Source organism: Palaemon carinicauda, chromosome 5 (genome assembly GCF_036898095.1).
Source record: "Palaemon carinicauda isolate YSFRI2023 chromosome 5, ASM3689809v2, whole genome shotgun sequence".
Taxonomy (NCBI): Eukaryota; Metazoa; Arthropoda; class Malacostraca; order Decapoda; family Palaemonidae; genus Palaemon; species Palaemon carinicauda.
The window spans coordinates 140339748-140365031 of NC_090729.1; the positions used below are offsets into that span (position 1 = coordinate 140339748).

Below are 25284 nucleotides of genomic sequence, written 5' to 3' on the forward strand. Positions count from 1 at the left end.
CAACTTACGACCCATTAATAGGATCCACAAGAAACCAGTGAGAACTCGATGGTGACTCAATTCTCCCTTCTGTGGCTCCTGCTGAACGAAGTCTCTCCCCTACCAGGTAAAACCAACGAGTCACGCGCAAGATCAATTCCAGATTAGGTTTTCATATTCATTAATTGCGTATTGACGATGGACAGGTGGTTGGAACACAAAGGGGGAAGCGTGTGGTGTTAGAGGGATAAGCTGAGAGATAGCCACCAAGAGATATTGTCGATGGAGATGGATATGAATAAGATGAACAAAGTAGGAACAGTAGCAATGATTTTAATACTGATTTTGTTATTTAAGTATTCTAATGATATCAAGATTATTGAGATACAAATAGGAAATATAAGTAGCAAACATAACAAGATAAATAGAAAGAAATGTTATGAAAGTTAGAGAAAATATGATACACCTTGCTCCACTTACTTTAATTTCTTCGTTATTTTCATAAGGATTAAAGAGAATATCAACGTTTTCAATGCTAAATAAAGAATTATAACAGAGAGTGTCTGTATTTGCTACTCTGTATGTCAAAAGTAAAATAAAATTGTTGCAATAGAGCTGATAGTATGGAAATAAAATATTTTGGATATGTTTCTGTTGGTTGTAAAACACGAAATTCTACGGAATGGATTGGTTTTGCATAGAAAAGGTACGAGGTAATCAGTCGAGAATAAATGATTTGTTATAGCGTGTAAGTAGCAATATTAGTGGTAGTATCTCAAAGTCTGACAGCAGTTATTACAGCTGGCGTTGAAGTATTTATGGAAGTTATTTAATGTTGAAAAATCTTCACTAACCCTCACAGAGGAGAATTGAATGTCATTATGATGAAAATAAATGAAAAATACTTAGAAACTCTGATAGAAGGAATATACTCTGAAATTCCTGAAGGAAATTTTTTTTTACCATTCAACGAAAATAAATGTACACATGAATGAACAAATCTGAATTTAGCATAAGGGAAAAAATTAGTAAAGGAAAAGAGAAAACAAAAGGTGTTAGAAAAATAGTCAAGAGATGACCTGATAAGGAAATTTCAAAATAAAATGAAAGTGAAACAAGATGCTTATGAAGAAGTATGAAATATAAGTAAGAATAAGGAAGCAAAGGTGTACCCGATAGCGGCTAAAGACATGAAGAAAGGAAACTCAGGAGGACCAGTAACTGTGTGTTGTCATCGTTATAAGAAAAGTAATATTAACTAAATTAGGGTAAATACAATTAAATACCAGAAATTGGAAGAAATGTACTATCTTAAGGATAAACATGAAGAAAAAAAAATAAAACTGATAAAAACATACAGGGAAAGTAAAATACCGACGAAAGAAGATGAAGAAAATATCATCATTTAACAAGCGAGCAACGAAGAATAAAACAAAAGTGAGAAGCAAAAACAATTTCATAATATCATCCTTCTTTTTCTCCACCTCCCTCTCTACCCCCCTTCTTCCCCCAAAGCAAGACCCATCCAGGCCCCTACCTCATTGACCCCCTATTTTCGCCGACCCCCATGATCAATTGCTTCCACTTAATTTGACTGTGAATGGAATATGCAGATGAGTGAGTAAACATTGGCGATGCGCATCTAGTTCGTCAGTTGATGTTTTGTAAATCCGGGTGACTAAGCAACTAAAAACACACACTTCCTTCCCCCCCCCCCCTCCCTTTATACTCACACCCCCTTTGGACGTCATTCCTGCTTTTTTCCATCATCACACTCCCTTAAGGGAGAACAGGAGTTGTTGTTTGGACTTTTCGAAGAGTTTAATCATTTAATGATCTATGTGTTTAGAACATCGAATAGGATATTTAGATTAAGTTCTCTCTCTCTCTCTCTCTCTCTCTCTCTCTCTCTCTCTCTCTCTCTCTCTCTCTCTCTCTCTCTCTCTCTCTCTCTCATTATTAATATCTTGACTATATTTATACATAAATATGAAATTCAACAATGATGAGAGAGAGAGAGAGAGAGAGAGAGAGAGAGAGAGAGAGAGAGAGAGAGAGAGAGAGAGAGAGAGAGAGAGAGAGAGAGAGAGAGAGAGAGAGTTTTTTCCCAATACTGACTGTCAACAGTTCACTGTTTCAAAAACGCATGACGTTTTCCGCAGTATTGCCAAAACTTAAATAATTCAAAGTAATTCTCAGAAGAAAATGTACGTGCTATAATACACAAGCTACAGTAATTCTATGAATACAATTCCTGGCTTAAAATTTGGAAAATGCAATAGAACATCTGGTACGCATCTTTTACAGTCTTCTCGAAAACATTTAAAATGACTTGACCTTCACAGACTTGAAAGCTTTATCCATTTTCGTCTTCCCTGAGGTACATAAAATCCGGAAACAAGTTGAAGTTTTCCGATACTCTTGGTGTCTTTTAGAGCAATGTGCTCTAAAATGGTATTTTATAAATATATATATATATATATATATATATATATATATATATATAAATATATATATATATATATATATATATATGTGTGTGTGTGTGTGTATGTGTATATATATAAATACACATACAAACACACACACACATATATATATATATATATATATATATATATATATATATATATGTGTGTGTGTGTGTGTATATATACATATATATATATGTATATGTATATTTTATATATATATATGTATATATATATATATGTATATATATATATATATATATATATATATATATATATACTGTATATATATAAAGATTGTTTCAAATAGAGGTAGTGCAAAGGATATCTATCCCTTAAGCTATCTTTATATATATATATATATATATATATATATATATATATATATATATGTATATATATGTGTGTGTATATAAACATACGTACACACATACACACACACACACACACATATATATATATATATATATATATATATATATATATATATATATATATATATATATATATATATATATATAAAGCTTGTTTTAAATAGAGGAAGTGCAAATGCTATATATCCCTTAAGCTCTCTTTCGGTAAGATACTTCTGAGTTAAACCTGCCGACGTAGAACACATTTGATACGGACATGCTTGTATGTGTATATATTTTCATATACGTATTCTTCTTCGTGTTTCCATTTATGTTGTGTATAAATAAGTATAAATTTAATCCCTTAAATAAAAGCAAGACCAAGTTTTAAGGGAATATTTCATGCTAATTTCATGTTATTTTATAAAAATGTTGATTAGGTGAGCAATCTTGTTTATATAAAGTTATCATCAAAATATTATGCCTATCTTTATCACTTTCTTATTTGCAATTTCTTCGATTTTGTCCTTCAAGAAATTGACAACATAGGACTCCAATTTCCTGTATAAATGCGATGTTCTGTTTTTATTTTCATTGGGAGTCCGATAACAAGGAGACAAAAGTACTAGCTCCAGTAAGTCTTAGCACTTTTATCTCGTAGCTTTAATACATATTATACACTTATCACGTGTCGCCTGTCCTGTTTACACACACACATATACGTACATGTTTGTGTGTGCATGCTAATATTTATCAAATGTTTCCTAGTTTTCAGTTTAGATTGTGCCAAGGGCCATAGTGCTACTGATACTATTTTTACAATTTTCACTATTGTACAGTACATATATCTTTTTAATTCTGATCATTAAGTTCCTATAATTTGTCTTTACCTTAGGACTGCCTTTGATTTTGTTAATAATCCTAATCTTGAACAAATGGGCGTTGGTGAATAATTTTTTAAGTAAAATTACGAAAGTCTCAACAAATAGATTGCAAAGAGTAGCTGTTGATAGGTACCAGTGTGAATATAAGAATGCAATTTTTTTGCCAATTTTCTTTTGATATCGTTTATGCATGATATGTGGTGTAGGCCTTTTTATGCAGATGATAATACTCTCTTTCCAACGATTCCATCTCCTGAGTGTAGAACTGTGAATGCCGATTCTATTAACAAAGAACCAGCTAATATTAGTGCTTGGCATAAATTATGAGGGTGAAGTTGAACCCTAAGCAAATGTAGAGTATCATGGTTAATGGGCCTGAGGCAGTGGGTCCTCCCATTCCAGATCTTTTCATTGATAATGTTTATTTAACCCTATGTAGTCCATTTGAAATTCTTGATGGGATTCTTGATCATGTCCAGTCTGTCTTGTCTTTAGTTTCATAAAAAAACTGGTATATTAAGATCTTTCAGGATTTTAGTAGACCTGTCTATCTTGCAATAAAGTTTTATTTCTTTTGTTCTGTCAAGATTTGAATGTTGTTTTTCTGTATAACGTTTGCTATTAATACACTTTCCGCCATTACGTGATATGAATTTGCAGATGAGTTCACTGGTCATCAAGCAATCGCTGTATCTGTATAAGCCCATGCCCCACTAAAGGATAAGCAAAGTATAATATTTTGTATGCGCGGAAAATCCTCACTATTTTCGAATTCTTATCCCATCGGACGGAAATTTTTCTCCTTCCTTGTGCCGGTTATTGTTACTGAATGCCTCGTTTTGGAATGAGTGGTTTGCACTTATTTAGAGCACTAAAAATTTAATTTGTCTTTACTACTGATACATACATGAACGATAAAGATGACTGCCTTTGGAACTTCATAATAACGTTTTTACCGATATGCTCCGCTTTGCTTTCAAAATAATCATCCAACGTTTTTTTTAAGATTAATGAATATTAAAAGAGAATAGACTTTTAGAGTATCGTTTGAACAATAGCTACAGCTTAAATACATGGAGAATTTGTTTTACACAAGAAAAATACTTGAAATATTTGACTTTCAAAACTAATTTCATTTACTCGAAACTAAGAGAATAACAATGATACCGATTCTTCTATAATCCAAGATTTATGTGCATTCACATAAACATACACACATTGTGTGAGTCTGTAACTATATTGTATATAATAGCGTTGAATACTACGAACATTTATTTCATTGAAAATGTTGGATTTGTTCTAACCCGGGGAAATCGAATGAATTGCCAGAAAAAAGCTTCCTGTAGCCTACCTGCGCGAAGGTAGACATAAGATATGCGCTAAACCTTCTGGCGACCGACACCCAAACCACGCAAACTCGAAGCCTTCATAACACGTACAAAAAGAAAGAAAAAAAAAGGCGAAAGGAAGACAACCTCCTGTCATCTATCATGAAGCCAAACAGCATCATCATCTGTGTGAAATATAGAGCGGCCAAGGCGCTCATCTAAACTACCATCTTTAGCCAACCCGCCGCCCAGCGCCACTCTATAAATCAGTGTTGCAAAGACCTTTTGGCGGGAAATAAATCCCGGCTGAGGCCACTAACAACGAATTCCCCAGCTTTTGAAAGCTAAGTTAGTCGCCAGGGGCGAACAAATTTTAGTAGAAATCTACATTTCGATGGCATTCCCTTCATATTTTCATGAATTAATGCTGAAAATATATGGGGAGAGAGACTTTCGAGTGGCGTGGTGGTGCTGAGTTGAGTCTATAAATCAGCTGACTTTCCAGAACGCGGATAAAAATCTCCCGCCAGCGACCAATGGACCACAGACAATCAGGCCACTCCAGCACCGTGTTTCAAACCTTGCCCTTTTGGCTGTGACTTCGAACTCTAAGAGAGAGAGAGAGAGAGAGAGAGAGAGAGAGAGAGAGAGAGAGAGAGAGAGAGTCAAAGGTTTGTTACCGTGATGTTACATTGCTTATGACATATGCAAATTGCTTTATCGAAAGTAATAAGAAAAGGAAGAATTCTTAAGTTGTTTGAAGGTTCAATTGTTCCTTTCTTTCCATAATTCCTAGAATTTATCTTGATGCAACAAAGCATTATTTTTTATCCATGAATGTTGTTCAACAAAGGAATTATCATTATCAAGGACATCTAGTGTTTATTAGCGATAATTTCTAACGAGTGTGTTTAGAGAAGACTATTTCTAATGAAATAGTTTTTGGAAAGCCAAATAAAACCAAATAGTAATAAACACTAGGTTGCCCTTAAAAAAATACACAAGCTAGGGGAAAAAATGCAACACATAAAGAGTGATAACAGATGACTAAGTAAGCAACAACTAATATAACAACAAACAGAAGAGACTGAAGGGAAAGTTGGAAAGAGTCGAAACGAACGCCCATTGTTGCGTATCACGAGATCAAAGCCTTGGTCGGGAACGAAAACTTGGAGGAAGTCTCACCCCCCAAGCGCACCGATATTTTCCCGCGCTTTTTATTATTTATCAGAGACAAGTTATGACGCTCAAAATATGGCGCCAGCCGCCAATATTCACACAAGACTTGCCACCACCAGCAGTCACTTAGCCATGGTCTTCCTTATTGAATTATGGTGGATGGGGTCAGCCCAGCCTTACCCTTACTATTCTCGCTGGAAATGGGAATATCTATATTCGTGTTATTACCCTAAGTCTCTCGGGGAAGTCTTATAATATACATCTTTTATTGTTGTGTATACATGTACGTGCACATATACCATACACATAAGCTTATAAGTTCATGCGTTTGTACTTAATTATCTGTAAACAATTATATTAGCACCAGCATGAGATTTTTGGGAAAATAACATTTCATTTCCCGTAGATATAAGAATTTTATTTGCATATCTTGCAAGAATAATTGATAGTTTATCAACCACAGTGAATCTTAAATACATTATTTTTTCACTTTCGTTCGTTATGAAGATTTTTTTTATTGATTTTGATTAATGTCTGATTGGGCTTGTTACAAGTAAAAATATTCAAATAATGGTTACAGGCTTCATCGGTGTGGTTCAACTTTATGCAAAAGCCTATTTGATGGAACAATTTACCTATTCTTGAAATGCGTATTTATTTCGAAAAACGTGTTAGCTTTTCAGATGATATTTCAGATATGTTGAACTTATAATTTCAAACACTTCACAGAATCACGAAATTAGGTGACCTTAAAAAGGGCCACACTAGAAGAATCGAAATACGGATTTTCATTCTCTTAGATCTTCTAGCAATATAATTAGCCCTATCAGATTCCTTTTACCTTTCATAATCATATTTTGTTCACCAAAAGCTCTCCATCCAAAGCTTATTTTTCTTTTAATTTTTGTCTCCTGTCCTGGGGAACACTCACACTCTGTCTTAAGTACGTATATTCATTAACAATCTCTAGAGTTTCGTCCATAAACCTTATTTGTTGCCTCTCCACTTTCATTGAACATTAACTTAGTTTTACTAATATTCATTTCCCGTCATACATTCCTGCTTTCTCAACTCAAATATTCTGTTATCTTTTACAATTCACCCCACGATTCACTAAAATTAAGTTATCTACAAATATCAAGTTGTTAAGGTATTCTCCATAAATGTTAATTCTTACATTTTCCCAATCTAAATTTTTAAAAACCTCTTCTTGGCACGCTGTGAATTATTTTATGAGAGATGGGATCTCCTTATCTATCTCCGTTTTATTCGGAATTTTCTCACTATCAATATATATACAGTTTAGGATGGTTGTACATGGCGTATAGATATCTTCAAGTGTTCTAACATAATATTCATATATTATTTGTCTTTGAAGGGTTTTTATTATAGCTGAAGTTTTGGCAGAATCAAAAGCTTTCTCATAGTCTACAAATGCCATACGTAGTGGTTTATCATACCCTGTTGATTTTTCCATTAGCTGGTTAATTACACGGATATGGTCAGTTGTTGAATACCCACTTCTAAAGCCGGGCCTCTCTTGGGATTAAAGTATAGCTGTCTTTCTATTCAATCAGACATAATCTTTGAAAAAATTTTCATATATTACTGCGAGTAAACATATAAGGTGGCAATTTTCCAGGTTCTTTATGTCTCCCTTTTGTGAATTGATATAATGTTAAAGTTTTTCCAAGCTGTAGGTATACAGCATTCTTGCGGATATTTTGTGTAAAGTTCAGCGAGCTTTACTGCCATCAAATCTCCTCCATCTTTTATCAAATCAATTGTTAGGCCATCTTCTTCTGCGACTTTGTCTCTTTTCATGCCTTTTACCGTTTTGTTTACTTCTCTTAATGCTACTTTTGGTACCGACTCAGATGGTTCATTATTTCTATTGGCAAAGTTATTTCCTATATCACTATTATTATTATTATTATTATTATTATTATTATTATTATTATTATTATTATTATTATTATTATTATTATTATCATTATTATTATTATTATTATTATTATTATTATTATCATCATCACAAGTTACGCTACAACTCTAGTTGGAAAAGTAAGATGCTATAAACCCTAGGACTCAAACAGAGGAAAATAGCCCAGTGAGTAAAGGAAATAAATAGATTACAAGAGAAGAAATGAACAATTAAAATAAAGTATTTTAAGAACCATAACACTAAATTAGATCTATAAAAAAAGCAAAAGAAAAAAAAAAAAAAAAAAAAACAAGATGAAGAGAAATAAGATAGAATAGTGTGCCCGAGTGTACCCTCAAGCAAGAGAATGCTAACCTAAGAAAGTGGAAGACCATGGTACAGAGGTCATGGTGCTAAACGAGACTACAGATGAATGGTTTGATTTTGTCGTGTCTTTATCCTAGAAGAGTTGCTCACCATAACTAAAGAGTCTCTTCTACACTTACCAAGAGGTAAGTAGCCACTGAACATTTACAGTGCAATGGTCAACCCTTTGAACGAAGAAGAATTATTTGGTAATTTCAGTGCTGTCAGGTGTATGAGGACAGCGGAGAATGCGGAAAGAATAGACCTGACTATACGGTATATGTGTAGTCAAAGGAAAAATTAGCTGTAACCAGAAAGAGGGATACAATATATTACTTTCTAGCCAGTCAATGTACCGAATTACTCTCTAGCGGTACTGCCTCAACGGGTGGCTGGTGCCCTGGCCAACCCACTACCTACTACCTAGCATTGTATAGAAATCCTCTGCCATTCTATCACTCCATACCTTTTGTTGATAAAATTTCCCTTTTCATCCTTTAAAGCAAATATCTGTTGGCACCTGTTTCCAAGCCTTATTTTCATTAATTTAATGCTTCCTTTCTTTGGTGTTTTCTCAATATTTGTCAGATTTTCTTCAAGAATGACTTGGGTTTTTTACTTGATTCCATTACATTATAAAGGTGGGAGTACCTGTTTTGTATTGCTAAGCTAAACTCGTCAGATTTTTTTTATTACAGGAATATTTATTTACTTTATTAAAATTAGTTTTTCTCTTTCTTTCCTAAGATCTAGACAAATTTTACTTTTCACCATTCTCTGGTCTTTTGACTTTAACTTGTTTAACAGTGTTACATCTTTAACTAATTCAACTTTTTCAATGGGAATAAAATCTATTTCGCTTTTAGTTTCTCCATTTGAGCCTCTCCGTATCCATTTTCTACGTCCCATTTCATAAAAAAGTGTTGATCATTTCAAGATAGTTTCTTTTAGCAAATTCTACAAACATGTCCTCTTTGCCATTCCCTGTGCCTATTCCAAATTCACCTATTGCTGATTTTCTTCTCTTCTTTTGAACTACATTAGCGTTGAAATAACTCAAAATACAAGTAAATTGAGTCATATATTTTTTTTCTTTATTTCTCCAGATCTTCATAAAAAGTTTGTATTCCTTCCTTTGCGTTGGATATTATTGGTACATACATTTGAATGATCTTCAGTTAATACTTTTCTCATTTACTTTGATAATCATTCCTGCAATTCTATCATGAATACAAACGAAATTTTCTGTTACCTGCAAGATTTTTATTAATAAGAAAACCCACTCCCTTTTCTTTGTTCCTTTCACGTCCTCTGAAGGAGAATATATGGCCCTCTTTTAATTCTACAGTATATAAAGATTCCCAATTCTTCTAATTTTAATCAATCCTTTTATTATTATTATTATTATTATTATTATTATTATTATTATTATTATTATTACAAGCTATGCTATAACCCTAGTTGGAAAAGCAAGATACTATAAGCACAAGGGCTCCAACAGGCAAAAATAGTCCAGTAAGGAAAGGAAACAATGAAATTAATAAACTACAAGAAAAGTAATAAGCAATAAAAATAAAATACTTTAAGAAGAGTTATAACATTAAATTAGATCTTTCATATACAAAATATAAAAACTTCAAAAGAAAAAAGAAACAAGAGGAAGAGATATAAGATAGAGCAGCAAACCCAAGTGTACCCTCAAGCAAGAGAACAATAATCCAAGATAGAGAAGGTACAGAGGCTATGGCACTACCTGAGACTAAAGAACACTGGTCATATTTTTTAGTGCCTTTCTTCTAGAAGAGCTGTTTACCATAACTAAGGAGCCCATTCTACCTTTACCAAGAGGAAAGTAGCCATTGAACAATTACAATGCAGTAGTTAACGGACTGAGTCAAGAGCAATTGTTTGGTAATCTCAGTGTTGTTAGGTGATAGAGAACAGAGGGGAATGTGAAAAGAATCGGCCAGAGTATTCGGTTTATGTGTAGACAAAGACAAAATGACCCTTAAACAGAGAGAGAGGGACCCAATGTAGTACTGTCTGCCCCGTCAATGGACCCAATAACTCTGTATTATATCCAAATTTATTTTTTTTCAGCTCATCTATTTAAAAAAGCAAGCTCTTCATTCTTGAAAGAGTCCTGGCATGACAATGTATGTTGTAAGGTTCAGTATCCTAAGGTGGCCTGTTCTAGCCTAGATATTTTTAGTACACCCTGCCCGCCACCTTGGGCACTTGTTCCATTGCCGTTGGGAACTGGGGCCGAGAGTAGTTGTTTTATCCATGTCTGGAATTTGGCTAGTTTATATATATATATATATATATATATATTATATATATATATATATATATATATATATATATATGTTTGTATATATATATATATATATATATATATATATATATATATATATATATATATATATATATATATATATATATATATATATATATATATATATATATATATACTGTATGTATATATATATATATATATATATATATATATAATATATATATGTGTATATATATATGTATATACTGCATATATATATATATATATATATATATATATATATATATATATATATGTATATATATATATATATATATGTATATGTATATATACATATGAGTGTATATATATATATATATATATATATATATATATACATATGATATATATATATATATATTTATATATATATATATATATATATATATACTGTGTATATAACAAAGTTAATGTTAGTGGAGTCCTATCAAATGAATTTCCAGTGAACAGCACAGTACTTGAAGGCAATGTGTTGTCACCTAGGTTGCTTATCCTCTTCATGGATTTTGTTATGCGTAGATCAGTCGGAAATGGAAGGGGAAGGATTGGATTGGACTGGTAATAGGAAATTAGCAAACCTGGAGTATGCTGATAATGCTGTCTTTATTAGCAGAACACCACATGATATGCAATACTTGCTGACCAGAATACATGAAACATCACACGAGGTTGGCGTCAAGATAAAAAAAAGAAAGACAGAGATGGTGAGAACGGAGTATGCAATGGAAGATGAAATATAATTGGAAGGAGAAAGGATTAATGGGCTTGAATCAATTAGGAACGATGATCTGCAATACAGGGTCTTTATAATTAGAGTTTAGTGAAATATAGAAACAAGAAAATCAGACAATGGCTAGGTTAAGTAAAATTTGGAAATCAAATGGCCTGAAATTACATATAAAGATCAGACTACATATCAGTTTAGTGAGATCAGTGTTACTGTATGGGCATAAGTCATGGTATGACCACAAAACAATCTCTAACAGATTTAGTAGATTTGAGATCAAAGCCCTCAGAAGAATTTTGGAAATTACATGGCAGGACAGGATTAGAAATGAAACTATAAGAGAGATTACTCAAGTGCCATAGTGGATGAGATCATAATGAGTGGTAGATAAAGATGGTTTGGGCATGCTCTTCGCACTCCCCAAGAGAGATTAGTTCACGGAACATTTAACAGGGCTCCACAAGGTACTTATTATTATTATTATTATTATTATTATTATTATTATTACTTGCTAAGCTAAAACCCTAGTTGAAAAAGCAGTGGCCTCAACAGGGAAAACAGCCCAGTGAGGAAAGGAAATAAGGAAAAATTAAATATTTCAAGAACAGCAACACCAAAATAATATTTCCTATATACACTATAAAAGATTTAACAAAACAAGAGGAAAAGAAATAAGATAGAATAGTGTGCCCGAGTGTACCCTCATGCAAGAAGACTCTAACACAAGACAATGGAAGACCATGGTACAGAGGCTATGGCACTACCCAAAACTAGAGAACAATGGTTTAATTTTGGAGTGTCCTTCTCATAAAAGAACTGCTTACCATAGCTAAAGAGTCTCTTCTACCCTTGCCAAGAGGAAAGTGGCCAGTGAACAATTATAGTGCGGTAGTTAACCTTCGTGGGTGAAGAAGAATTGTTTGGTAATCTTAGTGTTACCAGGTGTATGAGGACGGAGGAGAATATGTAAAGAACACGCCAGACTATTCGGTGTACGTGTACGCGGATGGCAAATTAACCGTAACCAGAGGAAAAGATCCAATGTAGTACTGCATGGCTAGTCAAAGGATCCCATATCTCTCAAGCGGTAGTATCTCAATGGGTGACTGGTGCCCTTGTCAACCTACTACCTACAAAAAGAGCTGGAAGACCCTGGCCTACATAGCTGAGGACTATGAACCATGAAGTAGGAGATGATGACTGGAAAAGTATTGAATTAAAAGCTCAAGCCAGTGACGACTGACGAAATCTAACCGAGGCCCTTTGCATCAATGGGCATAGGAGGAGATGGTGATGATGATATACATATATATAATATGTTTTGTATATATATATATATATATATATATATATATATATATATATATGTGTATATATATATATATATATATGTATATATATATTATATGTATATATATATATATACATTTAAATATGCATATTTATTTACATATATAAAATACTGTATATATATACTTTTATATGTATATATATATATATATATATATATATATACATATATATAAATTATATGTATAATGTATATATAATATATATAAATATATATAAATTATTTATATGATATATACATATGTATACATACATATATATATACATATATATATATATATATATATATATATGTACACTATATATACACAGTATTTATACATATGTATATAATATATATATATGTGTGTGTGTGTGTGCATATATATATATATATATATATATATATATACATATATATATATATATATATATATATATATATATACTTACACGTATTTACAGATACACAGTATACATATTCTTATAAATACACACACACACACACATATATATATATATATATATATATATATATATATGTATATATATATGTATATGTATATATATATATATATATATATGTATATATATATGTATATGTATATATATATATATAGAGAGAGAGAGAGAGAGAGAGAGAGAGAGAGAGAGAGAGACGGACACTTTCTCTTTATTATATATGGGCGATATCATTGTCATTACTATGAATATCTAACAAGATTTACATAAGACCAAAATTTTTTACGTAGGCAATTTTAGTGTGTAGCAGTCTTCAACTTAGTTAAGATCCGCGTTGCTTTGAACATGAATTTAACCATCTCAAGAGTTCCGCGGGTTATTCTTTTAGATCCCTGTTACATTCAGTTTTTAGTAACATAATTGTTGGCTTGAAAATAATGAAAAAAAAAAAATATGCAGATGTTACAGCTCTGATTAAGCTTTAACTGAGATATGGATTGGCAAAGTAATTGCTGCAGGTCTCGTCAATTTCGGACTGTGATCCCATTTCTAATTATGTGATTTTGTACTGTATATGGTTATTCAAAAAGGGCCTGGTTTCTCTCTAGGATTCAAGGTATTCTTATTCAGTAGATAAAAAAAATCTTATGATGCCATAAAGGATTTGGTTGCATAGCCTTTCGTACTATGTATGTTTTGTTTAATCCTTCATGTATCGTATTATTTTCTTTTGTCTACATGTTCCACCATCATAGATTATAATATAAATAGGCAACATTATTTCAGAGAGGAGTTTCTTTCCCGGAATAAAGGAAATTATATCCTATGTGGTGATATCATTAACTCTTCTTTTTAATTGAGAAATTACAGTGTGACCTTTATTATATTAAAGTTCGTCAAGAGTTATTATACGCCTGCACTGTTTTAAAAAAATGCTGTTTTGACATTTTGTTCGGGAGCCAGGCTATGGCATTTCCATGTTACCCGTAGTAGGTTATTCACTCCTCACTCGGCAGGAGGTATTATATGCTGAGAGATTTGAGCAGATCTCTATGTTACTTTACGAAGAATCGCTCATTTATCTTTTCTATTTATCGATTTTCCCCTTCGTTATTTACATTGTACTGTATCAAATGTTTATCTGTACCTTTTCTTCGTTTAACTTAAATTGAACAATTTATTTCCTTTTGCCTGTTTTCAATACCTATATTTCTTAGAAATCCAGTCAATACCGAAAAAGCTTGTTTTGTAAGAAAATTGTTATCATGGCTTGAACCATATGAATGCCTGAGTAAATGTAACGTTACAAATTATGCAAATCTAGTGTACGTGACCCGTCAAAAATTACGGCTAAATATTTAGATAGATATGCACACACACGCACATACCTCTCGGGGACGAAGAGAGACAGAGCAGTCATACGTTTGGCAATGCTGTTCAGCGTGACAGGATGGAATATATATATATATATATATATATATATATAATATATATATACCAGACATTAGTTCTTTATTATATAGGGAAGATAATGATGGCAGCATAAAGAAAACCAGTTCAGATCTCTTAAAATGTATTAGGAAATTGGATAGGTGGGAATCCCTTATCTATTGTTATTGTTGTTTTTGTTGTTGCATTTTTGCTTTCATTTTTTATCATTTATTTGAGAAGAGTTCTTATCTTGTTCACTTATGAATAATGATTAATGGTGTAACTTCCAACACTTCTTCATATACAACTTTAAAGACAGAAAAGCTGCGCTCTTTGTCTTTCTATTCTCGTTCGGTGCAATAATAACGTCCTCAAGACTGCGAGCAATTGAAAGTTAAATATGCTAAGGGATTAAAGAGTTGCAACAGCAACAGCCACGATACTTTCCATTGGTATAATCTGATCGACGCATACGGTTTCCTCAAATTTGAACTGACGGTAGGGAGAGCATTTACATTCAATTATTTCTTAGTGATAAGGACCCTGGTTGGACGGATTAAACAACGAAAGGATTTCAGTTCTGTTATGCAGGAGAAGGAGATCGAGTGAAATATGATGGTCCTCTTTAGTGAAAATTTCAACTTCAAATATAAACGGAAAATACAAAACTTAATTGATTTAAATAGGTAAACAAATAGGCAAATGTGTAAATAAGCAATTAATTATAGCCTAGAATCACACAATGAAATTACCGTAGTAAGAGTTTTTGCCTTCATTATCATGAGTATTTCTAGCTTTTCAAGGACATTTGATAATCATTAATCTATTCAACAAATAGAAATATTGTTTTACTGAATATAATAGGTAGTAGAGTCAGTAGCTGGGGCTATGGAGGCATTCAGCGTCAGAAATATTGTTATGATTATTATTATTATTTTGGCTTTGTAGTTAATACTTAAATATGCAGATGCTCTAAAACATGAAGTTTACGTGAGCTTCAGTTGCCCAGAGGAACGAGAGGAATGTATTGATTTGGAAGTAAAGGAAAGCGAGAAAGAAATCGAGTGCAAAGGCGAAAATACTCGCTTTACTTTTGCCAGTATTTAGGATCCTTGTTTTCGCAATTTTTTCTCTCTATTAACAAGTAACACTATAAGACAATAAAAAAGTAAATTTGACTGAAGCTATTGTATTTAGTTTCCAATGGTCAATGTTATACAGTCTTCTTTTAAACCTCGATACAAGGAATTTTTTAGTTCTACTAATTCTTGCTTTAGTGCGTATATCACTATGATAAGCATTCAAACCTGTATAGATTTCAACATAATATTTCAAGCAATCTACAGCTATTTAAGTTGAAATAACGTTTAACCCATTTCTTTAGATTTCATATCATATCTGTGAGTAAATTTCTTAAACAACATATACGTTCCTTAATATAACGGTTGTAAAATTAAAACATGATTTTAATGTCTTCCTACGAATTAACCTTTTTCATTTGAGAGAGAGAGAGAGAGAGAGAGAGAGAGAGAGAGAGAGAGAGAGAGAGAGAGAGAGAGAGAGATTTTCTACACAAATCGTCTGAGATTAGACCCCATATATTTCGTCATCCACACAATCATCATCATCATCAACACCGCCATGAGGTTGGTCCGGGAAAGTTGCCCAAACAGCGAAAAGATGAGAAGGCAACTGACTATTGTCCGCTCCCTTTTCTTTCCACTCTATATTCTCTCTCTCTCTCTCTCTCTCTCTCTCTCTCTCTCTCTCTCTCTCTCTCTCTCTCTCTCTCTCTCTCTCTCTCTCTAGGAATCAGGTTCCCCTTCTACGCAACGAAGCTACTTTATAAGGCTATTTTTTCACGTTGTTTTCTCGAAGCTATCTGCGAGTCTCAGAGTTACGCCAGTTTCTCTATCAATTACTTTCGCTTCTTAAGTTGGTCCTTAATTTCACTAAGAATAACCTGGCAACAAGAATTAGATTCTTACACAAAAGCAGTGCACAAAATGATTTTGAAATGATAATAAGAATGGAAGAAACACCAGCTTGGATAAACAATTCTGTCTGACTCTTTCTCTCTGTCTCTCTATTCAATCTATGTTTCTTTGTCAGCATGTCATCCCGCCTCTTTCCTCTCAATCCCCTTTCCTTCTTTTCTCCAGTCTCCCTCTATTCCCTATATTCTCCTACCGCCCCATTCGCTTTTCTTTGCTACTTCCTGTGCCTCCCTTTTCCCCCTTCCTCTTTTGGTGCACGTCACACGTGTAAGGGCGTCTCGCAGCACGTGGCCGCACGCGCCCTAACTCCCTACTTTTAGGGCTTAATGATTTTATTGATGGTTGGACGAGCCTAGCCCGCCCCTGCTTCGACATCATCTCTCAACCTCCAGACATCGGATTAGATCTACACCAAAAATCTGGGCCATCCATTGACTCCAGATATGGACTTCCAGACAAGGGTAAAACTGTTCATTATGATCATACCGTTAACGAGTGCATAAGCATAGGCATCTCTATGAATTAGTATATATTCGAACATATAGGCGTATGCTTATTTTGATAGATAGATACACGACAGACTAATAGCTGGAGAGAAAAGAAAGTGTAATACAGAGACATGCTTCCTTTTTTTAGCATTAGCCACCGAGGCTGGGATCCCACAAGGTGGTCTTTTGGATATTCCATTGTTTCCGATCTTCAATAGTGGTAGTGTGATGGTTTAGGATGTTGAACAGCAATGCATTTAGATAAAAAAAATTTTAATGTAGCAATTCCTTCCCATAAAACGTGGAAAAATCTTGGACGGATCGGTAAGTGATTTTGTAAATTGAGTTTGGAACTCAACTCTAGCAAAACTAACAATCCATTTCAAACCCCTCATGAACTACTATTTAGTATTGCGACAAAGTCTCCTTACATCTACAAAGATGATAGTATTAATGTCACACGCTTAATGACTTTTTATCTATTTATTTATTTGTATACTAGTATACATGACCCATCAAAACTGACGACTAGATATTTAAATAGATATGCACACACGCACAGGCCCACGCACAGGCCCACGCACACGCACACACGCACATATTCAACTGTTCTTACCCCTCACCCCCAACTATTCCTAACTTTATGAGGGCAGTTTCGGCAATTTGTTGGAGATTGTGGTTTCCAAGTGTACTTCTCAGAGTAGCCCCTCTCCCCAGGGTATAAATATTCTCTCTACACCTACCTGAGAAACGAGAAGAGACCGTGACAGAAAAAAAACAAATATATATATATATATATATATATATATATATATGCATATATATATGTATATACTGTATATATATATATATATATATATATATATATATATATATGTATATATATATATATATATATATATATATATATATATATATATATATATGTGTGTGTACATACATGCATATATATATAAGTATATATATATATATATATATACATATATATATATACATATGTGTGTATACATACATACACACACACACACATATATATATATATATATATATATATATATATATATATATATATATATATGCAGGTATTTCTTTCCTGTCGCACTGAGTGGAATTTCCAAAACTATGACTACTCGGTCTCCCCCAATCTCTCAGGTAGGGGGAAAAGGAGCAGTTATACTATAGTGAGAACGGGTACTCGGTGAGGTACACTCGGAAACCACAATCTCCCATATATTACCGAAACTGCCTTGTTGAAGTTAGGGATGAGGGAATGGGTGGGAAGGTTGAATATGTGTGCGTGTGCGTGTGTTTGCATATATATACACACACACACACACACACACACACACATATATATATATATATATATATATATAGAGAGAGAGAGAGAGAGAGAGAGAGAGAGAGAGAGAGAGAGAGAGAGAGAGAGAGTTGTTCTATTGTGAAGGTGTCAATTGCATTTTTAATATTTACCTCTTATAGTTAAATATTCGGACTGGTAGTTTCCGTTTTATCTACTATGTACAATTATGCTTTAGAGCCTTCAGAATTTCTATGGTAACAGGTTTAGGCCATCTCCCATGCAGGAGCTTCGAGTACTAGAGCGAGCTACTCTCCTTGAAGAGAACCAGTATGAAACCACAATGGCCTTCAAACCTGTTCCAAAACTCTGGACGAAATTGCCTGATAGTAATGAGTTGCCGCCTGCATGAAATGCTTTAAAGTGCCATAGGATATTGCCTTGTCTATGCACTCATCTATGTGTTTGAAAATTCATTTGTCATTCCCTCTAGTCTTTCTTTTGCATGATTTTGTTCCACATTAATGTTTGAACATTTTGATTATTTATAATACTAATAACAATATTGGGAGATAGAAATGTAGTCAAGTTCAACACGTCATACTACTCCATTACAAAATTTGTTATAGCTGTTATTTAAAGATAACTTATTCATACTCTTCTTCCTCTTCATTTCTTAATATCATAATGTTCATCTTATACCTATCGAATACACCTAATACTGTAGTCCTTAACTTACTTAGAACGCCTTCGGTAAATAGTCCGATATTATTTAAGAAAGAATAAACAAAACTAAGAGATGGTTTAATAAACATGAAATACATGTAAGAATGAATAACAAACCTAATCGTATGAAACATAAGAATTAGCGAAACAGTCACACTCTGAAGAATTGAAATCACCAAAACAATCAAAGGAACTAACGACATTTGGCGCTGACCAGTGATAACAACATACCATTTCATGAAGCTTGTTAAAGAAACTATCAGAAAAAAATCAAATTATATAAGTTATAGGCTTTAGAACAGTTATAAAAGCCCACCAATTTTAATCAAGTTTTAAAACTACCGTACTTGATAAATAAAAAATAACAGAAAAGATAAAATACCTTTGATTTGCACCGAGAACAAATGATCATGTCTCATTCCAACCATGAGTAATGAATTGTTTTTCTTCTTTTTACCTTTAGAATTCTTTACTAATGCTTTACTCAGGGTCACTCTACGTTCGTTCTTTTAGCAGTTCATATTTTGCGAAGATAAGATAGCTTATTCCTATTACGATTACGATGAAATTTTATTTCTGATATATTCGGTGTCATTGGATAATGAACATTTAAAAGCTAATATATTTGATTTGATAATTAATCCTACTTAAATTGAGAAGAGGTGACACATCTAGATGGCTCATGCGACATCAACGAACTGAGTGATTTGCCTACAGACAAAATCATTGCAAATTTTTCTTATTAATTTTCTTTTTTCGTGACGTCTCTAAATCGTCATCCACTTTTACTGAAACTTTGTTTTCCTCGTCTCCACATCGGGTTGGCTGTTTCCTATTCGCCGAGTCTAAAGATTTCCCTTTGCCAACAAAGCCCACGTGTCCAAGGACCCTGAAGTGTCGGCAATAATGACTGTCGATCTCAATGGACTTCCTTATCGCATCATCATTGTTTGTTCGACGGCTATTCCACGTTTGTTGTTTAAATAGATGGAAAGATAATGATGCAATGTAAAAGTTGAATTAACAATGGAGCGTGTTCAGGTAGTTTTACTGAATGCAGTATTAGCGCTGAGCGGGTTACACTCCGCTACCAAACAAGTGTAGCTTAGGATGATGAGACAATGATGATGTCGACAAATTATTCATGAATTTTTATTTTAGGTCACAAGCAACGCTTATAGTCTATTTTTTTTAGCGGTGCATATTTGCACAGACTCACAAGGGTGCCCTTCTAGCTCGGATAGGTTCCTGATACCTGATTGGTCAGAAGTGTTTTTGTCCGAACACCTTCATTGTTCTCAAATAATTACCAAGTAATGTGAATCAAAACTTATTTACTAACCTATATTTCTCCATCAGATATATGTTTTGTCAATAAACAATGTGAAAGAATAAATATATTATAAAGTATCGTCATGGTATGTCTAAGTTTAATAACACAATCCGCCGAAGTCAACGACAGCAGCTTATTTTCGGATGCACGCTTTGTAATTTTTGTAATTTTTCACATATTTTAACACAAATTGGGATAAATTACATTCAGCATTAGTTGAACATGTTATTATAAACTTTCTTTGAATACCAGAATTTACCAAAAACATGGAATTAATAAAATCCGATATTTGTGAAAACATATGTGGAGGTAAAACAACAGCCTGCAGCGGCCTGTCGGGAAAACAATCCCTTCTGACGTCATAGACGCAGTTCTTTTTTTGTAATATAGTTCGGCTGTTCCTTTCACTTTAAATAGTCTTGCATTGTCTCTCTTCGTAATATTTTGCTTAGTATTTTTCCACATTCCTGTTCCTCACCTAATATCTATCCATTTTCCCCGATACCCCTTCTTTCATGTATGGGATATCCGCAGTACGATTCCTTATTTCTTATCCTCTGTGGAAAGTGTTGGCTTGAAGGGAAGCGCGTGCTAGTCTCATCAAAATAGTGTAGAGGCGGGAATATAAAAAAATACTATGCTTAATTTCATTTGACACAATGTGAGCTACTGAACAGGCTCACAGAATAGGCTATACTTGCTACACAGTATAAAATTTTTGTTATTATTATTTACATACTGACGTAAGGTACAAAACATTAAGGAATCGTAGTGCGGATTTCCCATATATGGAAGAAGGGATATCGGGGAAAATAGCTAGATATTAGGTGAGGAACAGGAATGTGGGAAAATACTATGCAAAATATTACGAAGAGAGACCATGCAAGACTATTTAAAGTGAAAGGAATAGGCTGAACTATATTATGAAAAAAACTGCGTCTATGACAGTCAGAAGGGATTGTTTTTCTGCCAGGCCGCTGCAGGCTGTTCTTTTACCTCCCCATAAATTTTCACAAATATCGGGTTTTATTAATTCCATGTTTTTGGTAAATTCTGGTATTCAAAGAAAGTTTATAATAACATTTTTAACTTATGCTGAGTGTAATTTATCCCAATTTGTGTTAAAATATGTGAAAAATTACAAAAATTACAAAGCGTGCATCCGAATATAAGCTGCTGTCGTTGACTTCGGCGGATTGTGTTATTAAATTTAGACTTACCATGACGATACTTTATAATATGTTTATTCTTTCACATTGTTTATTGACAAAACATATATCAGATGGAGAAATATAGCTTAATAAATAAGTTTTGATTCACATTACTTGGTAATTATTTGAGAACAATGAAGGTGTTCGGACAAAAACACTTCCGACCAATCAGGTATCAGGAACCTTTCCGAGCTAAAAGGGCACCCTTGTGAGTCTGTGCAAATATGTACCGCTAAAAAAAATAGACCATAGTGATGGAAAACTTCATGTGGGTTAGATAAGATATTTTTTTGTGTGATTTTTAATACTTTTTTTATTTTCAAAAACTTGTGAAATTATGTTTTGAAGAGTATTTCCAAGTAGTACTACTACTACTAAATTGTTATCAATAGTATCTTTGATGGTAATACAAACTTTTGTGGTGATAATTAGGAATTTTTTCTAAATGGTATTTTCGTTTAGATAATTTTCCTCAATAGATGGTAACCTAAGAAACTGGTGAAGTCTAACGATTTATAGGCGAATAATCAGGGATGAAATAAAGGAGTGAATTTTAAATCACATCGTTTCTATCTAATACTCAACTGTTGCAGATGCCTTTGAGATCTAGCTAAAATTAGTGCATGGTGCAAATTATGGGGTAGGAAGTTGAATCCTAACAAAACTCAAAGTATGATTGTAAGTAAGTCAAGGACAGTGGTTCCTCAACAGCCGGATCTCAGCACGATAATGTCACTTTAACTTTGTATGATTCTTTGAAAATTATAGGTGTGATTCTTGACAGCAAATTTACTTTTGAGGAACACATTAGGTCTTTGTCTTCAATTGCACAAAAATTGGCTTATTGAGAAAGTTTTTTTAAGATTTTCGGTGATCAATCTATTCTGAAGAAGTGTTTTAATTCTTTCATTCTACCTTGTTTCGAGTATTGTTCTCCTGTCTGGTCTTCAGCTGCTAATTCCCATCTTAATTTGTTGAACAGGAACTTACAGTCTATTAAATTTCTTATTCCTGATTTAGATATTAATCTTTGGAACTGTCGTTCAATTTGTTCATTATCCATGTTGCATAAGATCTTTCATAATTCTGATTGACTGATTGATTTGAGGTTTTCTGGCAGCCTGACATCTAAGGTAATTCACGCCGATCATAATTCTGACCATCCTTTATATTCAGATCTTCCTGGACAGTTCCATATTGTTCGTAATAATTCTGACCATCATTTACATTCAGATCTTCCTGGACAGTTCCATCCTGTTCGTAATAATTTTGACCATCCTTTACATTCAGATCTTCCTGGAAAGTTCCATCCTGTTCGTAATAATTCTGACCATCCTTTACATTCAGATCTTCCTGGACAGTTCCATCCTGTTCGTAATAATTCTGACCATCCTTTACATTCAGATCTTCCTGGGCAGTTCCATCTAGTTCGTAATAATTTTGACCATCCTTTACATTCAGATCTTCCTGGACAGTTCCATCCTGTTCGTAATAATTCTGACCATCCTTTACATTCAGATCTTCCTGGACAGTTCCATATTGTTCGTAATAATTCTGACCATCATTTACATTCAGATCTTCCTGGACAGTTCCATCCTGTTCGTAATAATTTTGACCATCCTTTACATTCAGATCTTCCTGGACAGTTCCATCCTGTTCGTAATAATTCTGACCATACTTTACATTCAGATCTTCCTGGACAGTTCCATCCTGTTCGTAATAATTTTTACCATCCTTTACATTCAGATCTTCCTGGACAGTTCCATCCTGTTCGTAATAATTTTTACCATCCTTAACATTCAGATCTTCCTGGACAGTTCCATCCTGTTCGTAATAATTTTGACCATCCTTTACATTCAGATCTTCCTGGACAGTTCCATCCTGTTCGTAATACTAGACATGCAGTTAGTTCTAATAGTCAGGCCTTCTCCATCATGCCTCAATACTACACAGTATTCTAGAAGTTTCATTCTAGCAGTGACCAAGTTGTGGAATGATCTTCCTAATCGGGTTGTTGAATCAGTAGAACTTCACAAGTTCAAAGTTGCAGAAAATGTTTTTATATTGAACAGGCTGACATAAGTCTTTTTATAGTCTATATATGAATTATCAGTTTTAATGCTGTTAAAGTTTTTGAAAATATCTTATTTTAGTTTTTCATTAGATCTTATATTGTTTATTTATTTCCTTCTTTCCTTTCTCCACTGGGCTATTTTTCCCTGAGGGAGCCCTTGGACTTATAGCATCTTGCTTTTCCAACTAGGGTTGTAGCTTGGCTAATAATAATAATAATAATAATAATAATAATAATAATAATAATAGTAATAACTTAAAACTAAATATTGGAAGAGTCCCTGCCTAGCGCTCGTTGGACTGGGGTTCGAGTACCGCTCAAACTCGGTAGTTTTTTTAGTGTCTGCTACCTTACTGTCCTTGTGAACTAAGATTGCAGAGGTTGGGGAAGCCTATAGGTCTACCTGCTGAGTCATCATCAGCCATTGCCTGGCCGTCCCTGGTCCTAGCTTGGTTGAAGAGGTGACTTGGGAACTGATCATATATATATATATATATATATATATATATATATATATATATATATACACACACACATATATATATATATATATATATATATATATATATATGTATACACGGTCAGTCTCTGGGGCACTGTCCTGCTAGCTAGGGCAGTGCCATTGTCCCTTGCCTCTGCCACTTATAAGTGCCCTTTAAACCTTTAAATGACATACCCGTCTTTATATACATATATATATATATATATATATATATATATATATATATATATATATATATATAAATATATTTATATATATATATATATGTATATATATATATATATATATATATATATATATATATATATATATATATATATCATCATATTTGTGAACTGTAAGCGAAGTTTAAAAGAACAGATTTGGGAGGAATATAATAGAAATATTAAAAATTTATGACAAAGTCATTGCAACCCCAAGGGGTGTTGGTATATGAAGGTGAAGACGGAATAACTTGATAAATAGCGGATTAGGAAATAAAAAGTTTACTGTCGAAAAAAAAAAAATTTAAATGTAGGCTAGTTCCATGCTGGAAGATAAAGCTAGTTCTAAACGTACAAAATAATTGGATACAGTTGTCACAAAAAGGTGAGAAAAGGGCTAATAAGGCACGAACATAGCGTTTTAGACAATGGAGAGGGGACATTTATTAAGTTTTTGCTTTTAACAGGTTTGTGAGACGCTTGGAAGAATGTTTTCAATATAATAGATACAAAGGCAATGCGGAAAGGGTTAAGAACATAAGGTATAGATAGAGCATAACTTGTTAAGAGTAATGAAAAAGAATCTAATGGAAGCAAAACATTTGTTGAAATATGTAGACATGAGAGTAACTGGTGAGGGAGGTCTAGGACAAGTGGGTATTGTGTCTCTGTGGCTGTT

At 33.2% G+C, this 25284-nt stretch overlaps 1 protein-coding gene across 2 annotated transcripts in view; it reads right to left on the minus strand.

Moving 5' to 3' along the window:
• Nucleotides 1–25284, minus strand: part of LOC137641512 (DNA-binding protein D-ETS-3-like) — a 375202-nt gene that overhangs the window by 292239 nt on the left and 57679 nt on the right. The gene's annotated exons all lie outside the window — the stretch shown is intronic.